At 49.4% G+C, this 27,442-nt stretch overlaps 1 protein-coding gene and 1 long non-coding RNA gene across 2 annotated transcripts in view; one reads left to right on the forward strand and one right to left on the reverse strand.

Moving 5' to 3' along the window:
- LOC140426974 (uncharacterized) overlaps positions 1 to 5,618 on the forward strand; it is a 166,704-nt gene extending 161,086 nt beyond the window's left edge. The window contains exon 3 of the long non-coding RNA XR_011948355.1: positions 5,374 to 5,618. This is a non-coding gene — a long non-coding RNA (uncharacterized lncRNA). The remainder of the gene's footprint in view (positions 1 to 5,373) is intronic.
- LOC140426973 (myotilin-like) overlaps positions 1 to 27,442 on the reverse strand; it is a 467,248-nt gene that overhangs the window by 427,909 nt on the left and 11,897 nt on the right. Inside the window, exon 2 of the mRNA XM_072512314.1 lies at positions 14,797 to 14,838. The gene's annotated coding sequence lies outside the window, so the exon portion shown is untranslated. The remainder of the gene's footprint in view (positions 1 to 14,796; positions 14,839 to 27,442) is intronic.

Genomic DNA, 27,442 nt, shown 5'->3' on the forward strand with positions numbered 1-27,442 from the left:
CCGAGGCGCTGCGGAGCTTGTCCCAGTCGCAGGTGGTCATTGCTGGGGCATTGCGGAGCTTGTCCCAGTCGCAGGTGGGCATTGCCGAGACATTGCAGAGCTTGTCCCAGTCGCAGGTGGGCATTGCCGAGGCGCTGCGGAGCTTGTCCCAGTCGCAGGTGGGCATTGCCAAGGCGCTGCAGAGCATGTCCCAGTCGCAGGTGGGCATTGCCGAGGTGCTGCGGAGCTTGTCCCAGTCGCAGGTGGGCATTGCCGAGGCGCTGCGGAGCTTGTCCCAGTCGCAGGTGGGCATTGCTGGGGCACTGCGGAGCTTGACCCAGTCGCAGGTGGGCATTGCCGAGGCGCTGCAGAGCTTGTCGCAGTCGCAGGTGGGCATTGCCGAGGCACTGCAGAGCTTGTCCCAGTCGCAGGTGGGCATTGCTGGGGCACTGCGGAGCTTGTCCCAGTCGCAGTTGGGCATTGCCGAGGCACTGCGGAGCTTGTCCCAGTCGCAGGTGGGCATTGCCGAGGCACTGCGGAGCTTGTCCCAGTCGCAGGTGGGCATTGCCGAGGCGCTGCGGAGCTTGACCCAGTTGCAGGTGGGCATTGCTGGGGCACTGCGGAGCTTGTCCCAGTCGCAGGTGGGCATTGCTGGGGCACTGCGGAGCTTGCCCCAGTCGCAGGTGGGCATTGCCGAGGCGCTGCGGAGCTTGCCCCAGTCGCAGGTGGGCATTGCCGAGGCACTGCGGAGCTTGTCCCAGTCGCAGGTGGGCATTGCCGAGGCGCTGCGGAGCTTGACCCAGTTGCAGGTGGGCATTGCTGGGGCACTGCGGAGCTTGTCCCAGTCGCAGGTGGGCATTGCTGGGGCACTGCGGAGCTTGCCCCAGTCGCAGGTGGGCATTGCCGAGGCGCTGCGGAGCTTGCCCCAGTCGCAGGTGGGCATTGCCGAGGCACTGCGGAGCTTGTCCCAGTCGCAGGTGGGCATTGCCGAGGTGCTGCAGAGCTTGTCCCAGTCGCAGGTGGGCATTGCCGAAGCACTGCAGAGCTTGTCCCAGTCCCAGGTGGGCATTGCCGAAGCACTGCGGAGCTTGTCCCAGTCGCAGGTGGGCATTGCTGGGGCACTGCGGAGCTTGTCCCAGTCGCAGGCGGGCATTGCCGAAGCACTGCGGAGCTTGTCCCAGTCCCAGGTGGGCATTGCCGAGGCGCTGCGGAGCTTGTCCCAGTCGCAGTTGGGCATTGCTGGGGCGCTGCGGAGCTTGTCCCAGTCGCAGGTGGGCATTGCCGAGGCGCTGCGGAGCTTGTCCCAGTCGCAGGCGGGCATTGCCGAAGCACTGCAGAGCTTGTCCCAGTCGCAGGTGGGCATTGCTGAGGTGCTGCGGTGCTTGTCCCAGTCGCAGGTGGGCATTGCCGAGGTGCTGCAGAGCTTGTCCCAGTCGCAGGTGGGCATTGCCGAGGCGCTGCAGAGCTTGTCCCAGTCGCAGGTGGGCATTGCTGGGGCACTGCGGAGCTTGTTCCAGTCGCAGGTGGGCATTGCCGAGGCGCTGCGGAGCTTGTCCCAGTCACTGAGAAGCATCGCCAAGGGCATCGGTCCTATGGTTCAGACCATGGGGAGCCGCCATTGCTGGAAGAGCCAGATGTGCAGGGGCAGCCGGGGCTCGAACCAACTGCCCCTCCGTCCCAAGGTGACCGTAGGGCCCTATGGGCACCGAGTGGAAGGAAAGGCTGCTGTGTGCTACACAGGACCCGTCCAATGGTGTGGGTTCGGTGGCCACCAGTGACCCCGAGTTCCACCCCTCTGACAAGGCCGCGTCCCGCGGTCAGCACACGGGACAGGGCGGCACGGTTGTGCATGTGCCAATGACAAGTGCACCAGGGCCCTCCGGCCCCCGTGCTCCCGGAGGACCCCTGCAGCAGCATCGAAGGCCATGGGACGAGGTAAGCAGCAGACTGCCTCCACCTTCGATGTGCATCCTGGGGAGACATAGTCCCAGCGGTTGAGCTATGTAGGCTAAGCACGTTGAGGATCACTGTTGGCACCGGGGGAGAGTGGGACAGGACGGGAGAGATGGGTAGGGGGGGGGGGGGGGGGGGTGGGATGGCAGAGAGTGGGGAATTGTTGGACATCTATGGCACATTCAAAACCCTTGACCACAACCAGTATACGCCTCTTTCACTTTCTTACTCAATGTGGCCCGACCTCCGAACCATTGATCCATCTCTCCAGCCATCTCCCCCTCCCCAGGAACACCACGTGCAGGTGATGGGTGTCAGCGAGCACTCATCAGACAGACTATGGCATAGATTGAGGAATACTGGTGACAGACAATGCCACGCCCTATATGAAGTGGGCGAGTATGAGGGCCACCGAGGCCCACCGGGCTTGCCGGAACCTCGTCGCTGCTGCCTGTCCTGCAGCCTCCGGCTGGTCCTCCAGTTCCTCCCTAGGATCATCCTCCAGCCCCTGCTGGTCCAGCGTCACCTCATTATCCTCGTCCTACTCCTCGTCCTCTTCCTTCTCCTCGGAGGCGGGCACATGTTCCCCAATCTCCAGTACGTCGCCCCGCTGCTGTGCCAAGTTGTGGAGGACACAGCAGACCACCACGAAGCAGGCAACCATCCGCACGGTATACTGCAGGGCACCACCAGAGTGGTCAATTCATCGGACCCGCACCTTGAGCAGTCCGATGCACCGCTCAATGACAGCCACGTGGCCACATGGACCTCGTTGTATCAGGTCTCCACTTCGATCTCCGGCTTCCGTACTGGTGTCATTAGCCAGGCCTTCAGCGGGTACCCCTTATCCCCCAAGAGCCAGCCACCCATCCTGGGGTGGTCCTCGGAGGGACCAAGGATATCTGACTGCCCCAGGATGTGGATGTCGTACACACTCCCTGGGATGCATGCGCACACGTGCATGACCTTCATGTGGTGGTCACAGACAAGCTGTATGTTAAGGGAGTGGAATCCCTTCCTGTTAACGTCGGGCACTCCCAGCTGGCCTACTGAGCACAAGTCAACATCCATGCATGCATGAAGCCTATCAGCCCCTGGACCTGGGTCATCCCAGTGATGGCAAAGAATCCTGCTGCTGGGCAACTTGTTGGGCTTGGCCAATGCCAAAGTTGATGTAGTTTTCCGCCTGGACAAACAGGGCATCCGTGACCTGTCAGATGCATCTGTGGGCTGTAGCCTGTGAGATGACACACAAGTCCCCGTTTGATCCCTGGAATGATCCCAAGGAGTAAAGGTTCAGGACTGCGGTGACCTTGACGGCCACGGGGAGCGGGTGCCCTCCACTTCCAGGTAATGCCAAGTCCACGAGGACATGGCACAGGTGCCGCACCGTTTCCTTGTTGAGGTGCAGCCTCCTACGGTACATGTTGTCCGTCATCTGTTCAAAGGACCAGCGACGCCTGTACACCCTGGGTCGTCGCGGGACTTCCCCTCTGGGTCCCTCCCTGACTGATGGGTGGCTGGGTCCTCAGGGTGTGAGGCAGGGTCCAGCACATGGGCCGCCACCTCGAGCATCTGCAGATGCTGCTGCTGCCGGCTCCGGTATCTGGTCGCCCGGCCTGGCAGCAGCACAACTAGGGCCTGTTCTTCGGGGTCCATACCATTCAATGTCTGTAAGGAAATGGGGGAGGGTGTTAGACTGACAAACAGTGGAGGCTGCCACCCTGGGACCATCCACTTCCCCGTGCTCTCCCAGCTGCAGCGGGCCCCCCTCAAAGGACCCCAGACCCTGTACCCAGACACCCGCTCATAACGTCAGCTGGACCGGACGTTGGTCCCGTCCCCATTGCACTTTCACACCCTCCAGCCATGGACATGTCCCTGGAGCTGTTACCCATCCCCTAGGTGTTTGGATCTCTGCCACTGTTTGTGTGGTGTTGCCTTCCACAGTTTTCAGGCACAGTTTCCAGGCATCATGGTCTGATTGGGATGCGAGGTAATGATCCCCACATGCTACATGGCCCGTCGATCAACTTAACTATGATTGCCAATTCTCTATTATCAATAACCTTCGGCCTCACGGCCAGAGGCCTCAGCAGTCAGTGGGGGTTATGGATGGTCAGTGGGGCTAATGGGCAGGGACAATCATTGTCCCTGGAATGGGTAAGCACGATCCAAGGGTTGGCATGGTGGTGCCACACGCAATTGCTACCTCAGCGCCTTCCCTCCCAACTACCCATGGCGGCCCACCCCAGCGGAGTGCCCCCCCCCCCCAGCTGAGTGTTCTCTCCCTTCACCGAGTGTCCCCCATCTCCCACCGATCATTGGGGCGTCAAGCCCAGCGCCCCTGGTTTTTTGCCTGTGAGCAAAGATGGCTATGCACCTCCTCGGCTCCCCACAGAAGCTCTTCCGCCAGGTTCACGTTTTTCAAAAGGAGTACTAATCGGCACCAGCGTGACCACTTGCTGGGAAGGCCGTAGAATCACGGGAGCCCGTTGGATATAGGGAGCAGGATTCCCCGACCCTCCGTGCCGGAATCGCCCCGGGCGCGGGGGCGGAGAATAGCCGTTCACGCTGGAAATCCGATGCGACGGTGCTTTCATGATTCTCCGCAGACCTGTCAGTCCCGCGCGCGCAGTCGACACGCCGCCGGTCGCATGTGCGGCCGCGCTGTCCGGCTTGCTGGTCCCCGTCGGCAGCCAGCGCTGCGGGATGCACGCCGGGGCTCTGCTAGCACCCTGGAAAATGGAGAGTCACCCCGGACTTTCGAAGAAAAAGTCCGGAGTGATTCTCGCCCGTTTTGAGCGGGGGTGGGGACTTAGACCCCGGAAGGGAGAATCCCACCCAGGATCTCTCCTGTTAATTGTATTGAAATAGGGCTTGGGTGGTGATAATTGGTTTCTCGCCTCGCTACAGCGAGATCCCGATTTTACCCACGGGAGCGGGCCGGTTGCATCACAAACTGTTTGGCGACTGCCGCGGTTCTCGTTTTCGTCCTCTCCTGCTATACACCGACCTCGTTTCGCTCGTATGAGAGCGCAACATGGTGCCCCAAGTGTTGTTTTATAGCAGTGGGGAACCCGCTCGAAAAACCCGTCACAAATCAACTTGGATGTTTTTCCATTAAATTCCGCTATAGAAGTTCATGATCTGTGAAAATGGCCCGGTTTATACTACAAAAATCTCAATAAAAACCTTTTATGAAAAAAAGGAACATGAGCAGGTTTGTAATTTAAAGTGGGTATGATCAAAATTCTTTCATTTGTGTTGGGCAAAGGAAAAATGAAAGTGCACGAAGCCTGAAAGGAAAACTATAAAGAAGGACATTAAATGAGTTCAGAGGGCAAACTCTCAACTGTAAAGGATGCATTTTTGCATTAAGTAAATACATTTTGGTCAGCATTCAGCAGAATTGTAATCCCTTAATTTTCATTTTAAAAGGAGGAAGAAAAGTGACATTTGGATGTTGAAAAGACCAATGGAACATTACTTCTCCAAATTACCTCAACAATCGCTCTCACAGTCCAAGCCTCCTCCTCGTCCAGTTCGCAAGAGCACTCTTTCATTGAGAGACAGCTTCACCCAACGTCCCACAAAAATACCATCTGACAAGAGTGATGTGTATTTAAATGTATTTTTCCTTAACTGACTCCACAGCACTTAAATAAAAACTGAAATTAACTGCAGTGTTGAATCACATTCCTAATTGACCCGGAGATGACACTTGACAGTGGGTAAATTTGCATAGAAACCTTTCATCTAAAGGTCATATTACTAAAGAATTTCCTTTTCAAGCTTTGTCCTTCAGATTGTTGATTTAAGTCACTATTATCAAGTAAAAGATTGCCCTTGAAACTGAAAGGTCTTATATATTGCAGCTGCGCTGACAAAAAGAGCATCACTCAGAAGCACTGATCTCCCCTATCTTGCTGTTCTTTCACATTTTCAGGTCCAACTTCTCTTCAGTTTAAAAAAAAAATCAATTGCTTGTATTTTATGCTTAAAGAAACAGCCCAGCCAGCATATTTTCAAAAAGGGTGAAAGGCTAGATTTAGTTCAAATTAATCATCTAATCCTTCGGTGTTGAGTTGCAAGGAGGGTGTGGGACAGGGTGCAAATGCCAGCTGAGGAGGGGCCATATGGGGAAGCGGTGAGGGGGCGGTAAGGGGATGCCTCACGTGGCTCAAGGGGGCCCTTGAAAAGTCACTTCCCCATTCCAGCCCAAGGCCCAAGCAGGCTACCTCTCCAGTTTTCCCCCTGACCCTAACCTCCTCCTACTGACCGAAAGTTGGGAGCCAGGCAGGAAGCGGCCCTTAGGTGGCCATTAATTAGTCAATTAAGTGCCTCAATTGGGGTGAGGCAGGCCAACCTCAGCTTCACCTGCTGCCCATAAAATTGTGGCAAGGTTGCAGGCTGGTGGGTAGACGGCTAGAAAGTCAGCTGCAGAGTTTTACAGCCCCCCCCCCCCGGCCTGAAAACTAACCCATGGGGGGCTGTAAATGTCTGCCCGTTAGTGCACAGAAGGCTAAGAAGCCTTAATACAGGTATTTAAAATTAATGGACTTTGATAGAGCAAGTAGCGAGAATGGAATTTGTCTCTAAAGCTTATGAGCTGTTTCTATAGTCGAAAGCAATACTAGCTGTTCACAGAATATGTGGGTCCTGTTCTCTTCATAATTTATTAGACTGGAGAGTTAGTGGCAGATTTGATCTATATTCAAGGAGTAGTCATTTATCACTGTGACATACATATTGCCATATGTGCATTCTGAGAATTGTAGTCCATCATGTGACGTAGACAGATTGGCACAAGTCCATTTTAGGATTCTGCTACTTTTCTGAGTAATAACCCCCATGGGGAGACCGTGATTGATCTCCCCATGGGACCCGTGGAATATGAGTTTGCCCACTAGTGGGCGGAAGCCTGCCCAGCTGGGGCTCATAGGAATCCAGTATAAAGGCTGGCCTAGACTGGGACCGTCATGTTGGTTGTCCCAAAGGGACAGCACTGTGTTAATAATTGTGACCTTGATTAAAACCAACGTTCACCTTACCGCTCCACTTCCTGGGTCTTAATACTGAGCCTCTTCACCCAGAAAAGGTCCAAGCATCAGAAACAAATACAAGCAATTAACTGTGTTGAAAACTGCTTGGGAGACTTTTCTAGCTTACAGAGCCAATGTTATGGCCGAGGTTGGGCCAACCTTATAGGTGTAATGAATGTAACTTAGCTGCCACAATAAAATGATATGAGGTCGTAAGAAATAGTTGACTGGAATTTTGCCATTTTGTCCGATTTGAGTTTGACTGACACAGCTGATATCAGAAATAGCAGGTTTCCTTCAATCTGGTAAGTAAAAGGATCATTAATTTAGCCATTTTGTTTTAAATACAACCCAGTTTAAAAACCATGTTAAAATGGTTTCTGTCCTAAACCACAGAGTTGAATCAGTTTCATTACAATTTTTAAAAAACCACATAGCTTACAGAGAAATCTGCAAAGCATACAGAATTCATTTGAAACATTTGTAAAATACTGAACAGTACCACAATCTGATCAAGGTCAAAATGAGCGCCATAGTTAACATGAATCTACCGTTGTTCAAAATGTGAATAGTACAGCAATCAGCAAATGCCAGATCTGATAATAAGTGTAAGTTTACATTCCAACACACAGAAGACACCCAAAGATGCAACATAGTCAGACCTATGTTGCACTTTGATGATTGACAACAAATCATCCAATCAAATGCATTTAAGACTAATCCAAGCCAATCAGCATGTCACAAGGGTCGGGACAGATTGATAACAAATTCCTTAAAAAATAGAGGTCCGGGCAGCCATTTTCATTCCGGAATCACTCTATACTATATGTTTGACTATCTACTATTTTTATTTTCATATTTCTACTCTAACTCTAGTCTGTGCAAGCTGTTTTGCTTTGAGCAAGAAACCATTACTGTATTTTTGAAGTTCAATTCGTTTGTAAGCTACTAAGTTTAATTATATCTCTTAAAGCCTTCTGCAGGGGCTTTCTTGAGAACATCTGATTTGTAACCACAAGAAGATTTTAAACTCTCAATTATAATCAAAAGACATCCAATAAAGATTATATTTTGCTTTCCGAGACGTGTAGTGCAAACTTCTACTGAGTTAAAGTGTATACGAGACTACACTTAGCCACAGGGTAGATTTCATCACAGATAAAGTTATGAAAGTTAAGGGGGTGAATGAACATTCCATCAACTGTACAGTATGTAGATTGGTAACACTCGCGTAAACTCATTAGACCTCTTCTTGCCTTGTGTGGATTTCTTGCAATGATGGCACTTGGAGGTAGGAGGAGATATCAAATAACTGGCCTTCAACCTCAACTATGCACCAAGTGAGGGGTCTCCATGTCCTCCGTTTAATAAGGACATGGGGAGTCCACACCAAGTAAAAACAAGAACAAAGTTTTATTAACAAACACAATATGTACACTTCCCGGTCGACCCCCGACCAGGTTCCTCTCTGGTCTGTGCCTTGCTGGCTGACCTTGTGTACACTGGGTAATTGGGTTACCCCGCCCCAAGTGGGAGGACACGTGCTCTGCAAGGAGCGCAGGGCAGACAAGCATTCCCACCCTGTAGGTCCCGTGCGGGATATTACACTCGCCTCCCATGCCACCAGCCTGCACACTCAATAGATCGTCCTCTGCCATTCCCATCACCTCCATCTTGATGCGACAGCCTAACACATCTTCCCTTCCCCTGTTAGCATTCCAATGGGACTTATTTTCTCTGACATCCTGTTCCATTCCTTAATCGCAAGAAACAGCCGTTTCCTTTGCTTTGCAACTTATATACAAGCACAGGCGATGTGACATCTGTCCTTTTGCCCCTTCCTTTACCTTCCACAGCCCTAAAACACTCCTTGAAGATGATACAGCGATTTACTTCTATTTCTTTCAGTTAAGTCCATCGTGTTCACACAGTGTGATACTTTTTCTAATATATAGAATTCCAATACAGCCTCCTCTACCTTGAAGCAACCAAGCACAGATTGGTCTGCCGCTTTGTAGAACATCTCTATTTAATCTGCAATCAGTACCCTGAGCTTCCAGTTTCCTGTCATTTTAATTCTCTGCTCACAACTCCCAATACTGTTCAGTAAGCTTGAAAAACAGCACCACAACTTTTGATGAGTCACTTTACAGCGTTCTTAACTCAATATTGAGTTCAACAATTTCAGATCATAACCTCTAAACCCATTGGGCACGATTCTCTAGCCTCGTTTGCTCCCCCTCGAGCACAACGAGGCCAGTGAATAGCGGGAGAGGCCAAAAATAGGAAATTGTGCCGTTCGCCAAACAGTTTGCGATGCAACCGGCCTGCTCCCGGAGGCGAAATCGGGATCCCACCACAGCATGGCCAGAAACCAATTATCACCACTTAAACCCTTTTTCCATAGAATTAATGGGAGCCACCCCATATCAGGGGTGGGGCAGAGGCTGGTTTAGCTCAGTGGGCTAGACAGCTGGTTTGTGATGCAGAACAAGGCCAGCAGCATTGGTTCAATTTCCGAACCAGCTGAGAATTCTGAATTCTCCCTCAGTGTACCCGAACAGGCGCCGGAATGTGGCGAATGTTTCAGAGTAACTTCATTGCAGTGTTAACTTAATCCTACTTGTGACAATAAAGGTTATTTATTTATTATTATTATTTATCCAGCGGCCTCCCCAGCAAGTGATCATGCTGGCGCCGACCAGTACTCCTTTTGAAAAACATGAACCTGGCAGATGGGCTGCTGTGGGGAGCTGAGGAGGTGAGTAGACATCTTCGCTCACAGGCAATGAGCCCGGAGTCAAACACGCCCCCAACGCACACGCCACTCCTCACTCCCCCCCCCCTCCCCCCACCTACTCCTGCCCCCCCCTCTCCCCAAGTGCCCTCTCCCTAACAACATTGTGGGCCTACTGACACCTCAAGGACTGCAGCAGTTCAAGAAGGCAACTCACCACCACCTTCTAAGGGCAGCTAGGGCTGGGCAATAATGCTGGCCTAGCCAGTGACACAAACGTCCCGTAAATGAATTTTAAAAAAGTGATCCCCAATGTGTTTGGCCTTCCTTGCTCTACCGCTACGTCTAGGTGTATCCCCAGGATGCACATCCAAGGAGGAGGCAGCCAGCTGCTTACCAAATTCCGTGTCCTTCGATGCCCCTGGCAAGCATCTTTTGGGGACTCTGGGGCTGGAGGACCTCGGTGCACTTGACTGCGGCACATGCACAGCCGTGCTACCCTGTTCCGGGCGATGACTGCGAGATGCAGCCTTATCAGACGGGTGGAACTTGGGGGAGATGGTGGCCACCGTCACGAGTCTATAGGATGGGTCTGGTTTGGCAGCCTGCACCCCCACCACCTGCTCGATGCCTATGGGTCCCTGGGGTTCACCTCAGGACGGAGGGGCGGCCGGCCCTGCATCATCTGGCTCTGCCAGCCTTGGTGGTACCCCATTGTCTGCGTCATAGTGTTGACGCCCTCAGCGATGCTCCTCAGTGATTGGACCATACACTGCAATGCCACGGCAATGCCCACCTGCGACTGGGACAAGCTCTGCAGTGTCACGACCATTCCCACCTGAGACCGGGACATGTCCCCCAGTACCTCATCATAAGACCATAAGTCATAGGAGCGGAAGTAAGGCCATTCGGCCCATCGAGTCCACTCCACCATTCAATCCTGGCTGATTTCAACTCCATTTACCCGCTCTCTCTCCATAGCCCTTAATTCCTCGAGAAATCAAGAATTTATCAACTTCTGTCTTAAAGACACTCAACGTCCCGGCCTCCACCGCCCTCTGTGGCAATGAATTCCACAGACCCACCACTCTCTGGCTGAAGAAACTTCTCCTCATCTCTGTTCCAAAGTGACTCCCTTTTATTCTAAGGCTGTGCCCCCGGGTCCTAGTCTCCCCTGCTCATGGAAACAACTTCCCTACATCCACCCTATCTAAGCCATTCATTATCTTGTAAGTTTCTATTAGATCTCCCCTCAACCTCCTAAACTCCAATGAATATAATGCCAGGATCCTCAGACGTTCATCGTATGTTAGGCCTACCATTCCTGGGATCATCCGTGTGAATCTCCGCTGAACCTGCTCCAGTGCCAGTATGTCCTTCCTGAGGTGTGGGGCCCAAAATTGCTTACAGTATTCTAAATGGGGCCTAGCTAATGCTTTATAAAGCTTCAGAAGTACATCCCTGCTTTTATATTCCAAGCTTCTTGAGATGAATGACAACATTGCATTTGCTTTCTTAATTACGGACTCAACCTGCAAGTTTACCTTTAGAGAATCTTGGACTAGGACTCCCAAGTCCCTTTGCACTTCAGCATTATGAATTTTGTCACCGTTTAGAAAATAGTCCATGCCTCTATTCTTTTTTCCAAAGTGCAAGACCTCGCACTTGCCCACGTTGAATTTCATCAGCCATTTCTTGGACCACTCTCCTAAACTGTCTAAATCTTTCTGCAGCCTCCCCACCTCCTCCATACTACCTGCCCCTCCACCTATCTTTGTATCATCGGCAAACTTAGCCAGAATGCCCCCAGTCCCGTCATCTAGATCGTTAATATATAAAGAGAACAGCTGTGGCCCCAACACTGAACCCTGCGGGACACCACTCGTCACCGGTTGCCATTCCGAAAAAGAACCTTTTACCCCAACTCTCTGCCTTCTGCCTGACAGCCAATCGTCAATCCATGTTAGTACCTTGCCTCGAATACCATGGGCCCTTATTTTACTCAGCAGTCTCCCGTGAGGCACCTTATCAAAGGCCTTTTGGAAGTCAAGATAGATAACATCCATTGGCTCTCCTTGGTCTAACCTATTTGTTATCTCTTCAAAGAACTCTAACAGGTTTGTCAGGCACGACCTCCCCTTACTAAATCCATGCTGACTTGTCCTAATCCGACCCTGCACTTACAAGAATTTAGAAATCTCATCCTTAACAATGGATTCTAGAATCTTGCCAACAACCGAGGTTAGGCTAATTGGCCTATAATTTTCCATCTTTTTCCTTGTTCCCTTCTTGAACAGGGGGGTTACAACAGCGATTTTCCAATCCTCTGGGACTTTCCCTGACTCCAGTGACTTTTGAAAGATCATAACTAACGCCTCCACTATTTCTTCAGCTATCTCCTTTAGAACTCTAGGATGTAGCCCACCTGGGCCCGGAGATTTATCAATTTTTAGACCTCTTAGTTTCTCTAGCACTTTCTCCTTTGTGATGGCTACCATATTCAACTCTGCCCCCTGACTCTCCGGAATTGTTGGGATATTACTCATGTCTTCTACTGTGAAGACTGACGCAAAGTACTTATTTAGTTCCTCAGCTATTTCCTTGTCTCCCATCACTAGATTACCAGCGTAATTTTGGAGCGACCCAATGTCTACTTTTGCCTCCCGTTTGTTTTTAATGTATTTAAAGAAACTTTTACTATCATTCCTAATGTTACTGGCTAGCCTACCTTCATATTTGATCCTCTCTTTCCTTATTTCTCTCTTTGTTATCTTCTGTTTGTTTTTGTAGCCTTCCCAATCTTCTGACTTCCCGCTACTTTTTGCCACATTATAGGCTTTCTCTTTTGTTTTGATGCATTCCCTAACTTCCTTTGTCAGCCATGGCTGCCTAATCCCCCCTCTGATAACCTTTCTTTTCTTTGGGATGAACCTCTGTACTGTGTCCTCAATTACTCCCAGAAACTCCTGCCATTGCTGTTCTACTGTCTTTCCCACTAGGCTCTGCACCCAGTCAATTTTCGTCAGTTCCTCCCTCATGCCCCTGTAGTTACCTTTATTTAACTGTAACACCTTTACATCTGATTCTACCTTCTTTCTTTCAAATTGGAGATTGAATCCTACCATATTATGATCACTGCCTCCTAAGTGCTCACTTACTTTAAGATCTTTAATCAAGTCTGGCTCATTACATAACACTAAGTCCAGAATGGCCTGTTCCCTCGTGGGCTCCATCACAAGCTGTTCCAAAAAGCCCTCCTGTAAACATTCAATTAATTCCCTTTCCTTGGGTCCACTGGCAGCATTATTTACCCAGTCCACCTGCATATTGAAGTCCCCCATGATCACTGTGACCTTGCCTTTCTGACATGCACTTTCTATTTCGTAGTGCATTTTGTGCCCCTGGTCCTGACCACTGTTAGGAGGCCTGTACATAACTCCCATTATGGTTTTTTTGCCTTTGTGGTTCCTCAACTCTACCCACACAGACTCCACATCATCTGACCCTATGTCGTTTAGTGCTATTGATTTAATTTCATTCCTAATTAACAAGGCAACCCCGCCCCCTCTGCCCCCCTCTCTGTCTTTTCGATAGGTTGTGAATCCCTGGATGTTTAAATGCCTGTCCTGAACCCCCTGCAACCATGTCTCTGTGATGCCTACCACATCATACCTGCCAGTCACAATCTGGGCCACAAGCTCATCTACCTTGTTCCGTACACTGCGCGCATTTAAATATAGCACCTTTAATTCTCTATTGACCGTTCCTTTTTGTTTTCTTAGTGTGGTGGACCTTGGTTTACTGAGCCTTTCCATACACTGTGTCATATTTTGTGGGATGGGGACTATCGTAACCTCTCCTGAGTTCTGTCTTTTTGTGCTTTTTTGTATTCCTAAGCAGCTACGCTTCCCACTGATTACTTCACCTCTTGGTTCCTTGACTTTCCCTTCCCCCCAATCTTTAGTTTAAAGTCCTATTGAACACCCTATTTACTCTTTTCGCCAGAACACTGGTCCCAGCTCGGTTCAGGTGGAGACCATCCCAACGGTATAGGTCCCCCCTGTCCCAAAACTGATGCCAGTGTCCCATGAAAAGGAACCCCTCTTTCCCACACCACTCTTTCAGCCACGTGTTAACTTCCCTTATTCTTGCCTCCCTATGCCAATTTGCACGTGGCTCGGGCAGTAATCCGGAGATTATGACCCTTGAGGACCTGTTTTTTAATTTGAATCCTAGCTCTTTATTTCTCTAAACAGGTCCTCTTTCCTACACTTGCCTATGTTGTTGGTACCGACATGGACCACAACAACTGGATCCTCCCCCTCCCTCTCCAGTATCCTTTCAAGCCGGTCAGAGATGTCCCGCACCCTAGCACCGGGCAGGCAACATACCATGCGGGACTCTTTATCCTGCTCACAAAGGATACTATCTATCCCCCTGATAATAGAATCCCCTACAACTACAACTTGCCTATTTACTCCCTCCCCTTGAATGGCCTGCTGAACCATGGTGCCTTGGTCAGCTGACTCATCCTTCCTGCAGCCCTGTTCGCCATCCACACAGGGAGCAAGTGCCTCATACCTGTTGGACAGGGTCAAGGGCTGAGGCTTCTGAGTTCCTGGCTGCTGGTTCCCTTTACCTGCCTGACTTGCAGTCACACCCTGCTGTCCCTGGCCACTGGCAGGATTTAAACTACTTACTCTGACAGGTGTGACTGCCTCCTGAAACACAGTGTCCAGGTAAGTCTCCCCCTCCCGGATGTGCCTCAGTGTTTGAAGCTCAGACTCCAGCTCATCAACTCTGAGCCGGAGCTCTTCGAGCAGCCAACACTTACTGCAGATGTGGTCGCTGCAGCTCGCAATGGGATCCGCCAGCTCCCACATCAAGCAGCTCAAGCACATCACTTGACCAGCTATACTAATTAATTAATTAGTTTAATTTAAGTTTACGAGTTTAGCTGTGTTGTTTTTCTAAATTTGGGGCAGATTTGCTATCAACCAATCAGATCACAGCTTCCCTCTGATGTCACTTTTGGAAAAAAAACTGGAAAACAGGAAGTTTCCGTTAGGTTTTTATACTCACAGAGACTGCTCCTCCTCCTCCGAATGGCTCCCGAAATTAGGCCTGAAGAAAGAGAGAGAACAAAACAGTAGGGAAAAAGCACCTTCTCCCACTCTTCACCGAATTACCTCACTGCACCAAATTACCAAATTCTCACTCTGTCTGCGTCTCACTCACTCAGGCTGTGTCTCCTTGACCAGCGCAATGCTTCCTAATGTGCGCTTTCTGTCTGTCTTTTATACAGACTTTAGGATGACTCACACTAAAACTTCAAAGAGAAGAATACAATGTGTCCCTTTGTGCCCCTTATCAGGCCTCAGGTGACTGCCAGATAACTGCCTCTCAGCAATTAGGGTGGGGGCAGCTTCAGCCAATGAGACACTAATCTACACTGCACTTTTATCTGAAAAACAGCAAAATTAGATTAACCACTTACCTTTCCTGGTTACCTCACTGCACCAAATTACCAAATTCTCACTCTGTCTGTGTCTCACTCACTCAGGCTGTGTGTCCTTGACCTGCGCAATGCTTACTAATGTGCACTTTCTGTCTGTCTTTTATACAGACTTTAGGGTGACTCACACTAAAACTTCAAAGAGAAGAATACAATGTGTACCTTTGTGCCCCTTAACAGGCCTCAGGTGACTGCCAGATAACTGCCTCTCAGCAATTAGGGTGGGGACAGCTTCAGCCAATCATACACTAATCTACACTTCACTTTTAACTGAAAAACAGCAAAATTAGATTAACCACTTACTTAATCATGGTCAACCTGGTATTGGGTCACGTCCTCCATTGAGTCGGACAATCTAACGAGCCCTCAGCCATGGATGTCACTGCCTGAGCCACGCCTTGGACACCTCCACTCATGCTGCTGACTTTGTGCATCAGGCTCTCCACTGCAGTCACCACCCTAGAGGTGCTAGCCTCGATGCCATGCATTGCTGCTATCTTTTGTGCCCATAGCCGCTGGGACTCCTCCAATTGGCTATGGACCAGCTGGAGTTCACTGACATCGCCCTCTGAATGTCCCAGCCACTCCCTACTGTCTCCATCAAATCTGGGATAGCATGTTCCATAAGCTCTTCATCTAGCTGGGACCCAGCTGGGACTTGGGATCCAGTAGCCCTCTGATTGCTGTCTTGCCTGGGTGTTCCTACCTCCACCTGATGTGCATCAGCGACTGTTCGGTGCTCACCAGATTGTGTCCCAGAGGCCTGTCCACTACTTTCACCCACCATGGTGCCTGTCTCTGCACTGGTGGAGGGTGGGGATGACAGTTGTGATGCCTCACGGTGGCATCCTCGGAGCTCTCCTCCAAGGTGGTCTCATGGGGGCCAGGGGAGGGGCCACCCCGGATGGGCTGGTACCATCGGCTGGAGGACCTGCAGGAGAATGAACACGTGGTCAGTGGTGGTGGGATGAGTTAGTCCATATGGCATTAAGTACTCACGTTTGATAGGTCCTCCAAGTGGGGCCTGGTGGATCCTCACCTCTGCGGCGTGCACCAACCTCGCATTGGTGACCCCTCTGTCCTTGGCCACCCCTGTAACCTCCAGGGCCTGTTACTCGAAGGTCGTGAGGATTCTTATGTCCAGCACCCCTCTGCTAGTCTGGGCCCTCTCCTGACGATTCTGGGAAAGCTTATCCTGCGGAGACAGAGAGGGCATCATTAGCCGCATGCGCAGTCCACATTGAGGGGAGGGGGGGCGTGATGTGGAGGAAGGTGGGGCTGAAGGGAGGGGGGTGAAGAGAGATTTGGGGTGAAGGGAGGGTTCGTTCGGGAAGGGGGTGAAGGAAGGGGGCTGAAGGGTGGGTTGGGCAGCAAATGAAAGGTTGGGGGGGCTGGTCGTGTGGGGGTGGGAAGGTGTCTGGGTTGGGGGGGCGTTGTCAACTCACACGTGCTGCCCGGTGTAGATAGTTGACCTTGCGGCACTGGAGACCTGTCCTCTTGGTCACACTCCCCGAGCTGGTGGCCGCTGCCACTTTATCCTAAGTGACACTGGCAGCCCTATGGCTCACCCTCTGGGACCTTCTGGAGAACAGGAGAGCCCTCGTGGCCTTGATTGCATCTAGGAACCTTCCCAGGCTCGCATCTCCAAACCTTCGGGCCGGTCATCTTGGCTCCATTGCTGTGAGCTGAGTGGGGCTCACTATGCACGTGCTGTTTAAGTGCTTCTCGACCTTGTCGTTCGGGAGCTGGCGAGAGTGGTTCCCGTGGATCAGCTGGCGAGCCTTCATTTGCAGCGGAAGCCCGTGGGGCCTCGTTAAGTGGACCAATTATCGTTGTATTACGTTGCCAGCCTCACCTGAACGAGCACTGGGAAACTCATGGCAGTTCCTACTCAATAACCCATTTAGACATCTTTCCGGACAATTGCGCCCTAAGTTTCAGATGGCAGCATTTGATGATTCTGCTATGCTCATTTGCACTATCCCTCGACCCATCTTTTGTTTCTTTCTTTGTCTTGTTACCATCTTATTTTGTCTTGTACCATCATCCTGTTGTTGCTAATCTCTCCTGCCTTCCACCTTATTATAGAACTTCCCTCTTTTTCTTTCCTCCCCTCGGTCTGCTCCCTGCTTTCATTCATAACTGCTTAAAAGCTGTTACACCTTTAGCTTTTTCCAGTTCTGACAAAAGATCATGGGCTGGATTGTCCGATTTTGTGACTAAGTGCTGATGCGGTGTGGGAACGGTGGCGTTTTACGACCGAAAAAAACGGCGCAAAACAACCAACGATACTCCGCGCGGACCCGGCCTGCCAAATAGTGACCCCCCCCCCCCTTTGGCCAGATTCGCCAGCGACCTGGACAACCCCCCACCAGTGCCCCCCAGACCCCGCCAAAGGCCCTCCTGCCCGCGTATTGGCTCCCCCCTGACTGTGGCGGCGCTGGACTTAGTCCACAGCTGCCACGCCGAGTTCCCAAAAGAAAATACCACACGCGGCTGACGCTGCCGGGAACTCGGCCCATCGGGGGCGGAGCATCGGGGGAGGGCCTCAGGTAACGTCCTGAGGCCATCCCAATGGTGTGCGGCATACTCATAGAGTATGCTGTTTTGGAGGGGGCGGAACATCGCAAAAGCGGAATCGCCCCCGATTTTGGTGCCAACATGGATTCTCCGGCCAAACGCGATTTCAGCGCGGAGGCCGGAGAATCCCGCCCCATCAATCTGAATCTGAAACTATAGGCAGAGTCTAATGGGACCTGCTGGAGCAGGCAGGACTGCGGGTGACTGGGAGAATTTAGCAGGAGTACCCACGTCCAATTCCCAGCGGCGGGAAAACTGCCTCATATTTAGTGGCGTAATACTGCCTGCCGAAGTCAATTCGGCTCATTAATAAGCCACATATGGTCAATTATCCCTGAGATTAGCAGGATTTAACAGCAACTCAGGAATTTAATGGGACTTGCAGGTTCTCAGGTGCCTCGTGGAAGCCACTCAGCAAACACTCCTGAGTTTCTACTTTTGCGGGGTGGGGGGCACTGGGGGTGTGCTGGGGGGGTTGGACATCCCATATGGAAATGTACTAATTGAGGGACCTGGCATTGGGAAGGGTGGGGTTGGGAGGGGGGAGAAATTGAAAACCACCCCCTGCCTTTGCTTCCATGCTCTTGTCCCCTTTGGTAGCAACCACCTCCCTGAGATACCCATCCTACCTAACCCCATTCCTGTCTCCAGAGATCCAGCGATGGAACCTGGTGAAGGCAGCCAAGCATTCCCGGCAACAACCACTGCGCCTGGTGGCACTGCCAGCAAGGGAGAGCCACTGGTCTGAATGGGCAGCAGCTCTCAGGGGCACGATTTCTGTCTTGCTGGGCACTTGATTGTGTGGGAGGCCCAATGCTGACCCATTAAATGTTTGGTTGCACTTAAATGCGTCAGGTCTCACAGAGGGAAGCGACACAAAGCTCCCACCAGTTCTCACTGCTCGCAGCTTTTAATGGGTGCATTGGCTCTGTATTTTCCTTCCTCTGCCAACAGTAGACCAATAAAGATCAGTATTACTGTTACAAAGCCACCCTGCCGTGCTAATGAAGGCTGAAGGAAAAAAGTCAGAAGCTTTGCAACAGAGACATGAAACAGGCAGAAATCGCACCTTGTTTCCAAAGCACGAAAGAGAAATAATTCCGAGCATTAGCTTTGAAAATGTATCATGTAGTCTTGATATTTCTGCTTTGGTACTAAAATAAAGATACATTTTTACAGAGATATTACATTCAGTGAATAAACTGTTCTCAAGGGACTCTGCTACCAGATATATTTCTTTCATAGTTTAATTATAATATTCTCTTTGAGACGACTACTGGTAATGTCATTTCCAGACTGATTTCCCAGTCGCTCACTTTTTCACAATGAGTTAAAGTAATTTCCAAACAGTAACAATAATTATTTGTCAGTTCAACAGCTCTTCAAGGACAATATGCACATTCGCAACCGCAGAGCTTATATTTGATTTGCAATCTGTGTCAGAGTGCTGGGTGAATTCAAAACTCTTTCGCAACAGTAAATGTTCTATCCAACGTTTATACAATAGAGATGTGTTTTCAGGTTCAGAACAAAATGGCACTGCTCAGACGCTGTAAGTGAACATAGTGAAAGGATGTGTTGGGCCTGGTAAACCCCTGGTCAAAAAGCAAGTAAAATGCACGTTACAGACCATTTTAACAAGTCATGGGGCGTAAACCATTCCTAGCTTCCCACTGTGAGACATGTGTGTCATGATATTCAAGTGAACATCACAGCACATACACACATACATAATGATCGACAGAGCAACGGACCAATTAGCACACATAACACGACAGCCAATCACAGACAAGAGCATACACAGTACAAAACAAGAAACACAACACTTCCTGGGCAGTCCATCAGGAGACAGCACAGGGCAAGGACCTCAAAGCCAGACACTCACACAGTCACCAAGTTTGTTATATAAATAGTTTAAAGGAATAAAACTGCGTTGTACCAATCGCAACCGTGTTGGTTCGTCTGTATCTCAGAGCACCCAACACTTCAATGTGTCCACGTGAGTAGCAACCAAAAAGTATCTGTCAACGGTGATTGCCCACAGTAATCATCTTTTAATCCTAATGAGACAGCACGTGATCCCTGTAAATTTTGTAAAGCTCGAGAACCCTATCGTGAAGTGTGTAAACATATTTGAAAATGGCTCCAACACATTAGTGCAAAATGAATTTTAGTGAGGAAGCTCTCTACAGGTTCTGGAGTTAGTTTTTCCCTTGAAAAAGTCACTCTTCCCAATATTCAGAGTAGACCGAAGGAGTAAAGGCAGAGAGGGTCGAGATTGTCTCAGCAATTTTGAGGAACTGGGGCAAAGTCGAGAAGATGGAAAATCTAAAAGAGAAATAAAAGGTGTGAATATTACAGTAAGGCAGGAGCGGAGAGTATAAATGCACAAGAATAAGTTGTGGTCTTAAATGTCGCACTGCTGAACACCCGGTTCCTTTCCTGGACCCCTACTTGACATTGCAATGGTTAGCTCTCCTTGGGCACTGTTCTTTCAAATCTTTCAAATGTGCTGCCATTAGCCTCACTTAGCCTCCACCCCTCAATCCTTGCAAACTACCCTCTCCTGCCATGCTTCCCTTTTCAAAGTCCTTGACCATGTTTGACCACTTCCCAGATCAATGCCGGAATTCTCCCAGTTCAGATGAGTTTGAATCATTCCAAAAATCTGTCTCCTTACAGCATCAGAATAGCACAAACCAAAATCATGACAGCCACTGTGACTGTAACCTTGGGGCATTGTCCACAGCTTTTCGTCACCCCAAAACCTTTACAATGGTAAACCATATCGTATTTTTCCAATATCGCTCCTCCATTGTTCAACTCAGAAGGACTGCCCATATTCCGATCCCCTTTTACTTCTCTGATCATAGTTGGAACATCAGTACAAATTGCTTCTCTTCCTACCCTGCACCAACACCTTAGGAGTTCTCCAAGGACAGGACCTTTGCCCACACCGTTTCCTTATCAACAAGCTGCCCACTGGCAACATGACCTACACGGATGGGGTACGTTGCCATAAGTAGCATTGATGACAACTATCTCTATTCTTCCAGCTACTTCGTGCTGTCAGACTGCTTGTCCATCTAATATTGGATGACATAAAATCTCATAGAACCATCATAGAATTTACAGTGCAGAAGGAGGCAATTCGGCCCATCGAGTCTGCACCGGCTCTTGGAAAGAGCACCCCACTTAAGCTCACACCTCCACCCTATCCCTGTAACCCAGCAACCCCATCTAACCTAAGGGCAATTTATCAGAGCCAATCCACCTAACCTGCACATCTTTGAACTGTGGGAGGAAACCGGAGCAGACACAGGGAGAACGTGCAGACTCCGCACAGATAGCGTCCCAAGATCATAGAATTTACAGTGCAGAAGGAGGCTATTTGGCCCATCGAGTCTGCACCGGCTCTTGGAAAGAGCACCCTACCCAAGGTCAACACCTCCACCCTATCCCCATAACCCAGTAACCCCACCCAACACTAAGGGCAATTTTGGATACTAAGGGCAATTTAGCATGGCCAATCCACCTAACCTGCACGTCTTTGGACTGTGGGAGGAAACCGGAGCACCCGGAGGAAACCCACGCACACACGGGGAGGATGTGCAGACTCCGCACAGACAGTGACCCAAGCGGGAATCAAACCTGGGACCCTGGCGCTGTGAAGCAACAGTGCTAACCACTATGCTACCGCGCTGCCCATCTACTGTATCTACAGTAAATCTACTGTAGCTAAACATTGGGAATACCAATGCTATCATTTACAGATCCTCAACACACATTCCAAGCGTTCTCTCTTTGGGTCATTGTTTCAGGCTGGGCAGTTTGCAACCTTGCTCTATTCTATTCAACCGCATGGACATATTTCAAATCCATCTTGTCTCACTCACAATCTTATCGCCTCAATAATACTATTGAGCTCTTCCCCTACACCATCTGCTGAAACCTTTGAACATACATTTGGCTCTTCCACATCAAAATATTCCAATGCAGAGTTCTTAAGAGGCACATCGGAAAATAACCTGATCAAGTTTCAACCAGCACTTCTACATTATAGATCCAGCCACAGCTTGTTTTAAGCACAGCAGATTTCTAAGTGCTTAGATAAAAGCTTGGAGGCGTAATTGGGCTTCCAGGTTTGTTCTTCCAGAGAAGCATGTCAGCAGCATAACCTCATTAGCATGGTAAAATTATATTACACTGCTGCAAATGTTCCATTGTTTACAGAAAGGCAAACTCTCCACTCTTAATGAACAATGACAGTGTCCAGAATTTGTTTTCGAAAATCTTTCTCAGTGGGAACTTTGCATATCTAACATTTTGAAATCTTAAAAGACCAAAAAGTATACTTTGAAACAAAGAAGAGTTTGTTAACTTGCACGGTGAAATAAAACTGCACTTTTAATGTGGTTGATGATGCTTTACCCTGGTACTAGAACGTGGGTGAGGGTTCTCCATCTGATGAGTTTTTTTCTAATTGCTTTCAAAAAAATGTACACATTTTTGAAGCAAATTGTTTTAGAATTGCAGTGGGGATTCTGGGGTCTTCCACCATGACTCCAATGAAATGCAACAGAAATGGTCCAGACTTGTCCTCGAAATTTCAATCCAGACTTTGTACGGACCAGCCTTTGATTGCTCCAAACCAAGCCATTGAGGAAGATGGGGAAGGTTGGAGATTTAAGGGGATGGGATCAGCCTGGACTCGCAAAAAGATGTCCCTATTTTTTCTGACAGCAGATTGTTGGATAGCCTCCATATAAAGAGGCAGCAGGGACAGCTCTGATCATTCAGGGAAAACAGTCCCCCTCATGCTGACCTCCCCCCTCCTCTCCACCCATGCAGCCCCCTTTCATGCAATGCCCCCTACAGCACTGCCCCCTGACACCGCCTAGGCAGTGCCAAGGGACTGTGCCCAGGGAACAGTGCCCAGAGGTAGTGCAAGGGACATTCCAGGGGACAGTGTGTGGGCAATGCCAGGTGGCAGTGCCTGGGTACTGCCAGGGGGCAGTGCCACGGTACTGCCCAGGCATGGCCTTCTCCCTCCCTGAGCATTGCACTTACCTGAGCTCCTTTGGCGCATTCTGTCTGCCAGGTGCACACTGTGGGAGAGCAGTTGTCATTCACATTGATGAGTCCTTGCACCTACATGAATGAATAATCAGGCTTAGAGGCCTAGCAGCAGGCGGGCCAATTGCGATGGAACTTCCCACTGATATATAACGTGTTTAGGGCCTCTCACAAGGTTTTGCACACCCATTTAAGCTCGATTTAAAAGTACACATTTAAGCTCAATGCGAATAGGACCATAAAATCTCGGCCTTTGTCTGGACCTTTGGCTCTCTGTGGATGTCCTAGTGGATGTCGTGGATGTGCCCAAGCAGCCATCATTCCAATGTTAATGAGAAAAACTCTCCCTGACTCTGAATAGTTCACAAGGACAAATGGCCAAGGTTTCTGAAGCATGGATACTGATATCCTGGACACCTAGATTTTTGTCCGTGGTAATTCCAGCCCTTATTTCTTCCAAGTAAACAGATTAGAGATATAATATATTATTAGAAAAGGCCAATGACTGCACAAATAGATTATTTCTTCAGTTATCGCTTATGTTCTAACTTGTTGAAAAAATGCAATTTGTATCCTCGTTGGGTTAATTTAGGGTTAGACAATGGACAACAGGTTCCAGTGAATTGGAAAATAGTAAATGTAACTCATCCTTTCAATAATGGAGGGAGACAGAAAGCAGGAAACTATAGGACAGTTATCTTAACATGTGGGGAAAATGCTTGAATCTATTATTAAGGAAGTAACAGCAGGACATTTAGAAAATCACAATACAGTCAGACTGTCAAAATGGTTTCAGTGAAAGGGAAATCATGTTTGATTAATTTATTAGAGTTCTTTGAGGAAGCAACAAGCAGGCTGGATAATGGGAACCCAGTAGGTGTGTATTTAGAATTCAGAAAGGCATTCAATACGGTGCCACAGAAAAGGTTATTACACAAGAACGTCTGGTGTTGGGGTGATGTATTAGTATAGATAGAGGATTGGCGAACAAACAGAAAACTGAGAGTCAGGATAAATGGATCATTTTCAGTTTGGTGAACTGTAACTACTGGAGTACCACAGAGATCAGTCCTGAGCTGTCAACTATCTACAATCTATATTAATGAGTTGGATGAAGGAATCTAGTGTATGGTAGCTAAGTTTGCTGATGTCACAAAAGTAGGAAAGCAAGTTGTGTGGAGAACACAAAGACTCTGCAAAGGAAGGTATTTTTCTTGCAGAGGGCGATTAGACTTTGGAATTCTCTTTCTGTTGTAACCCCCACGAGACCTATCTGGATGATCTGATTGATCTCCCATGGGGCTCGTCGAACATGAGCTCCCCCACTGAAGGACGGACGTCCAACAGCGAGGCTCGTTAATTTCACCCAACAAAAGCCGGCTCAGAAGGGGACCGATATCTTCGGATGGTTCCACCTGGGACTAATTGTGCTCTATGTCACTTTGTGACTTTACTTTACTTAAAAATAAAACTATTTGTTCTAACCTTTTTGGGACTCTGCGTGACTACAATATTGGCGATGAGGATAAAACGGAACTACAGGCGGTGCTGCTGGACATCCAGACCTTGGCGGCATCTCGCTAGAGAGGAGCAAGTTTCGCACAGACTTGAAAATGCCACTATTCGGGAGACTCCATGCTTTTGAAGCGAATATAGATGACCCAGTATACTGAGCGAATGCGTTACTTTTTCAGGGAAAATACCATTTTAGGGATGACTGCCAGTACGTGATACTCCTGACCACCTGTGGCCCTACTTTTAGTGCCATGAAAAGCCTGCCCTACCCTGCGGCCCCAGACTCCAAAACCTTTGATGAATTTGTGGCATTTGGGGTGGACCATTATGACCCCAAACCATCGGTCATTGTCCAAAGGTACAGTTTCAATAAGGCTGAGAGAACCCCGGGAGAATACGTGACAGAGATTTTGGCAATACTATGTAAGCTGGCTGAGCTCTGCAATTACAGACCATCCCTAAGAGAGATGCTGAGGGACCGCCTTGTGTGCAGAGTCAACAACATGGCGACTCAGCGGAGCTTGCTGGCTGAACCATTTTTGGACCTAAGGAGGGCCATCAAGGTCTCTCTCTGTCACATGAAAGTGTGGAGAAGGGAGTCCAGGAGGTCCAGTGATCATCAGAGATGGAGTTAAATAGCATTGGACATCCCCCATTCAGGCGTATGGCATCCCCTAAGAAGAGAGCCTCTAGGACAGCAACATCAGAGCTAGGCCTGTTGGCCAAAGGTCACTACAGCCAGATGAGGCATCTCCCCTGAACTCCATAAGGAGGACTCACAGAGGAACTGCACCTGAGGTTGCAGGAACCGCAGGGACCAGGAACACCAAATCATCCAACAAATATGCCGCCCTGGTCACGGGACACACCTGCCTAGAGCCAGGACATCACACCATGGATTGCCCCCACCAAATGCACCGTCCAAGTTAATGGTTACCTATTTGTAATGGAACTTGACACTGGAGCTGCGGTCTCGGTAATAGGATGGCAGACGTTCTAACTAGCACGTGGGCACTTTGAGCCGACTCCCATTGCTGACTTGCCCCTCCATCTCCGTCAGTGACTGACAAAGTTGTATCGGCCTTGATTTTCTGGCACCCTGCCAGTCACCACCGCACAGATTCGTGAACGGACGCAGAAGGACCCGATCTTGGCCAAGTTACATCATATCATCCTGCATGGGGGTTGGCGGGGAAAACTGGCTGCGGAACTGTGGGTTTTTGAGGCCAAGTAGCAAGAGCTTAGCGTGGAGGATGGCATCCTCCTGTGTGGAGCTTGTGTTCTCATCCTGAGCCTAGGCAGGAAGTCTATACTGCAGGACCTGCAAAATGGTCACCCGGGAGTGTCAAAGATGAAGATCCAGGGACGGCACGTGGCACAGTGGTTAGCACTGTAGCCTACGGCACCGAGGACCCGGGTTCGAATCCCGGCCCTGGGTCACTGTCCGTGGGGAGTTTGCACATTCTCCCCGTGTCTGCGTGGGTTTCACCCTCACAACCCAAAGATGTGTAGGTTAGGTGGATTGGTCACGCTAAATTGCCCCCTAATTGGAAAAAAAAATAATTGGGTACTCTAAAATTTAAAAAAAAGATGAAGATCCTCATTAGGAACTACGTGTGGTGGCCAGGTCTGGGTGGTGACATCGATCAGTTGGCACAGCAATACACCACATGTCAGGAACTTCAAAAGCTTACACCGGTCATGCACGCCACCCCTATGACTGGCCAGTCCAACCTTGGGTGCACCTGGATGCTGACTTTCAAGGCTCGATGTTCCTGCTGATAGTGGAACAATAGAACATTACAGCGCAGTACAGGCCCTTTGGCCCTCGATGTTACGCCGACCTGTGAAACCACTTTAAAGCCCATCTACACTATTCCATTATCATCCATATGTTTATCCAATGACCATTTAAATGCCCTTAATGTTGGAGAGTCCACTACTGTTGCAGGCAGGGCATTCCACACCCTTACTACTCTCTGAGTAAAGAACCTACCTCTGACATCTGTCCTATATCTATCTCCCCTCAATTTAAAGCTATGTCCCCTCGTGCTAGCCATCACCATCCGAGGAAAAAGGCTTTAACTGTCCACCCTATCTAATCCTCTGATCATCTTGTATGTCTCTATTAAGTCACCTCTTAACCTTCTTCTCTCTAATGAAAACAGCTCAAGATCTTCCCTCCATACCAGGCAACATCCTGGTAAATCTCCTCTGCACCCTTTCCAATGCTTCCACATCCTTCCTATAATGTGGTGACCAGAACTGCACGCAATACTCCAAATGCGGCCGCACCAGAGTTTTGTACAGCTGCAACATGACCTCATGGCTCCGAAACTCAATCCCTCTACCAATAAAAGCTAACACACTGTACGCCTTCTTAACAACCCTATCAACCTGGGTGGCAACTTTCAGGGATCTATGTACATGGACACCGAGATCTCTCTGCTCATCCACACTACCAAGAATCTGACCATTAGCCCAGTACTCTGTCTTCCTGTTACTCCTTCCAAAATGAATCACCTCACAATTTTCTGCATTAAACTCCATTTGCCACCTCTCAGCCCAGCGCTGCAGCTTATCTATGTCCCTCTGTAACTTGTAACTTCCGCACTGTCCACAACTCCACCGACTTTAGTGTCATCCACAAATTTACTTACCCATCCTTCTACGCCCTCCTCCAGGTCATTTATAAAAATAACAAACAGCAGTGGCCCCAAAACAGATCCTTGTGGTACACCACTAGTGACTGAACTCCAGGCTGAACATTTCCCATCAACCACCACCCTCTGTCTTCTTACAGCTAGCCAATTTCTGATCCAAACCACTAAATGACCCTAAATCCCATGCCTCCGTATTTTCTGCAATAGCCTACCGTGGGGAACCTCATCAAACGCTTTACTGAAATCCATATGCACCACATCAACTGCTTTACCCTCGTCCACCTGTTTGGTCACCTTCTCAAAGAACTCAATAAGGTTTGTGAGGCACGACCTACCCTTTACAAAACCGTGTTGACTATCCCTAATCAAATTATTCCTT

Source organism: Scyliorhinus torazame, chromosome 7 (genome assembly GCF_047496885.1).
Source record: "Scyliorhinus torazame isolate Kashiwa2021f chromosome 7, sScyTor2.1, whole genome shotgun sequence".
In the NCBI taxonomy this organism is placed as follows: domain Eukaryota; kingdom Metazoa; phylum Chordata; class Chondrichthyes; order Carcharhiniformes; family Scyliorhinidae; genus Scyliorhinus; species Scyliorhinus torazame.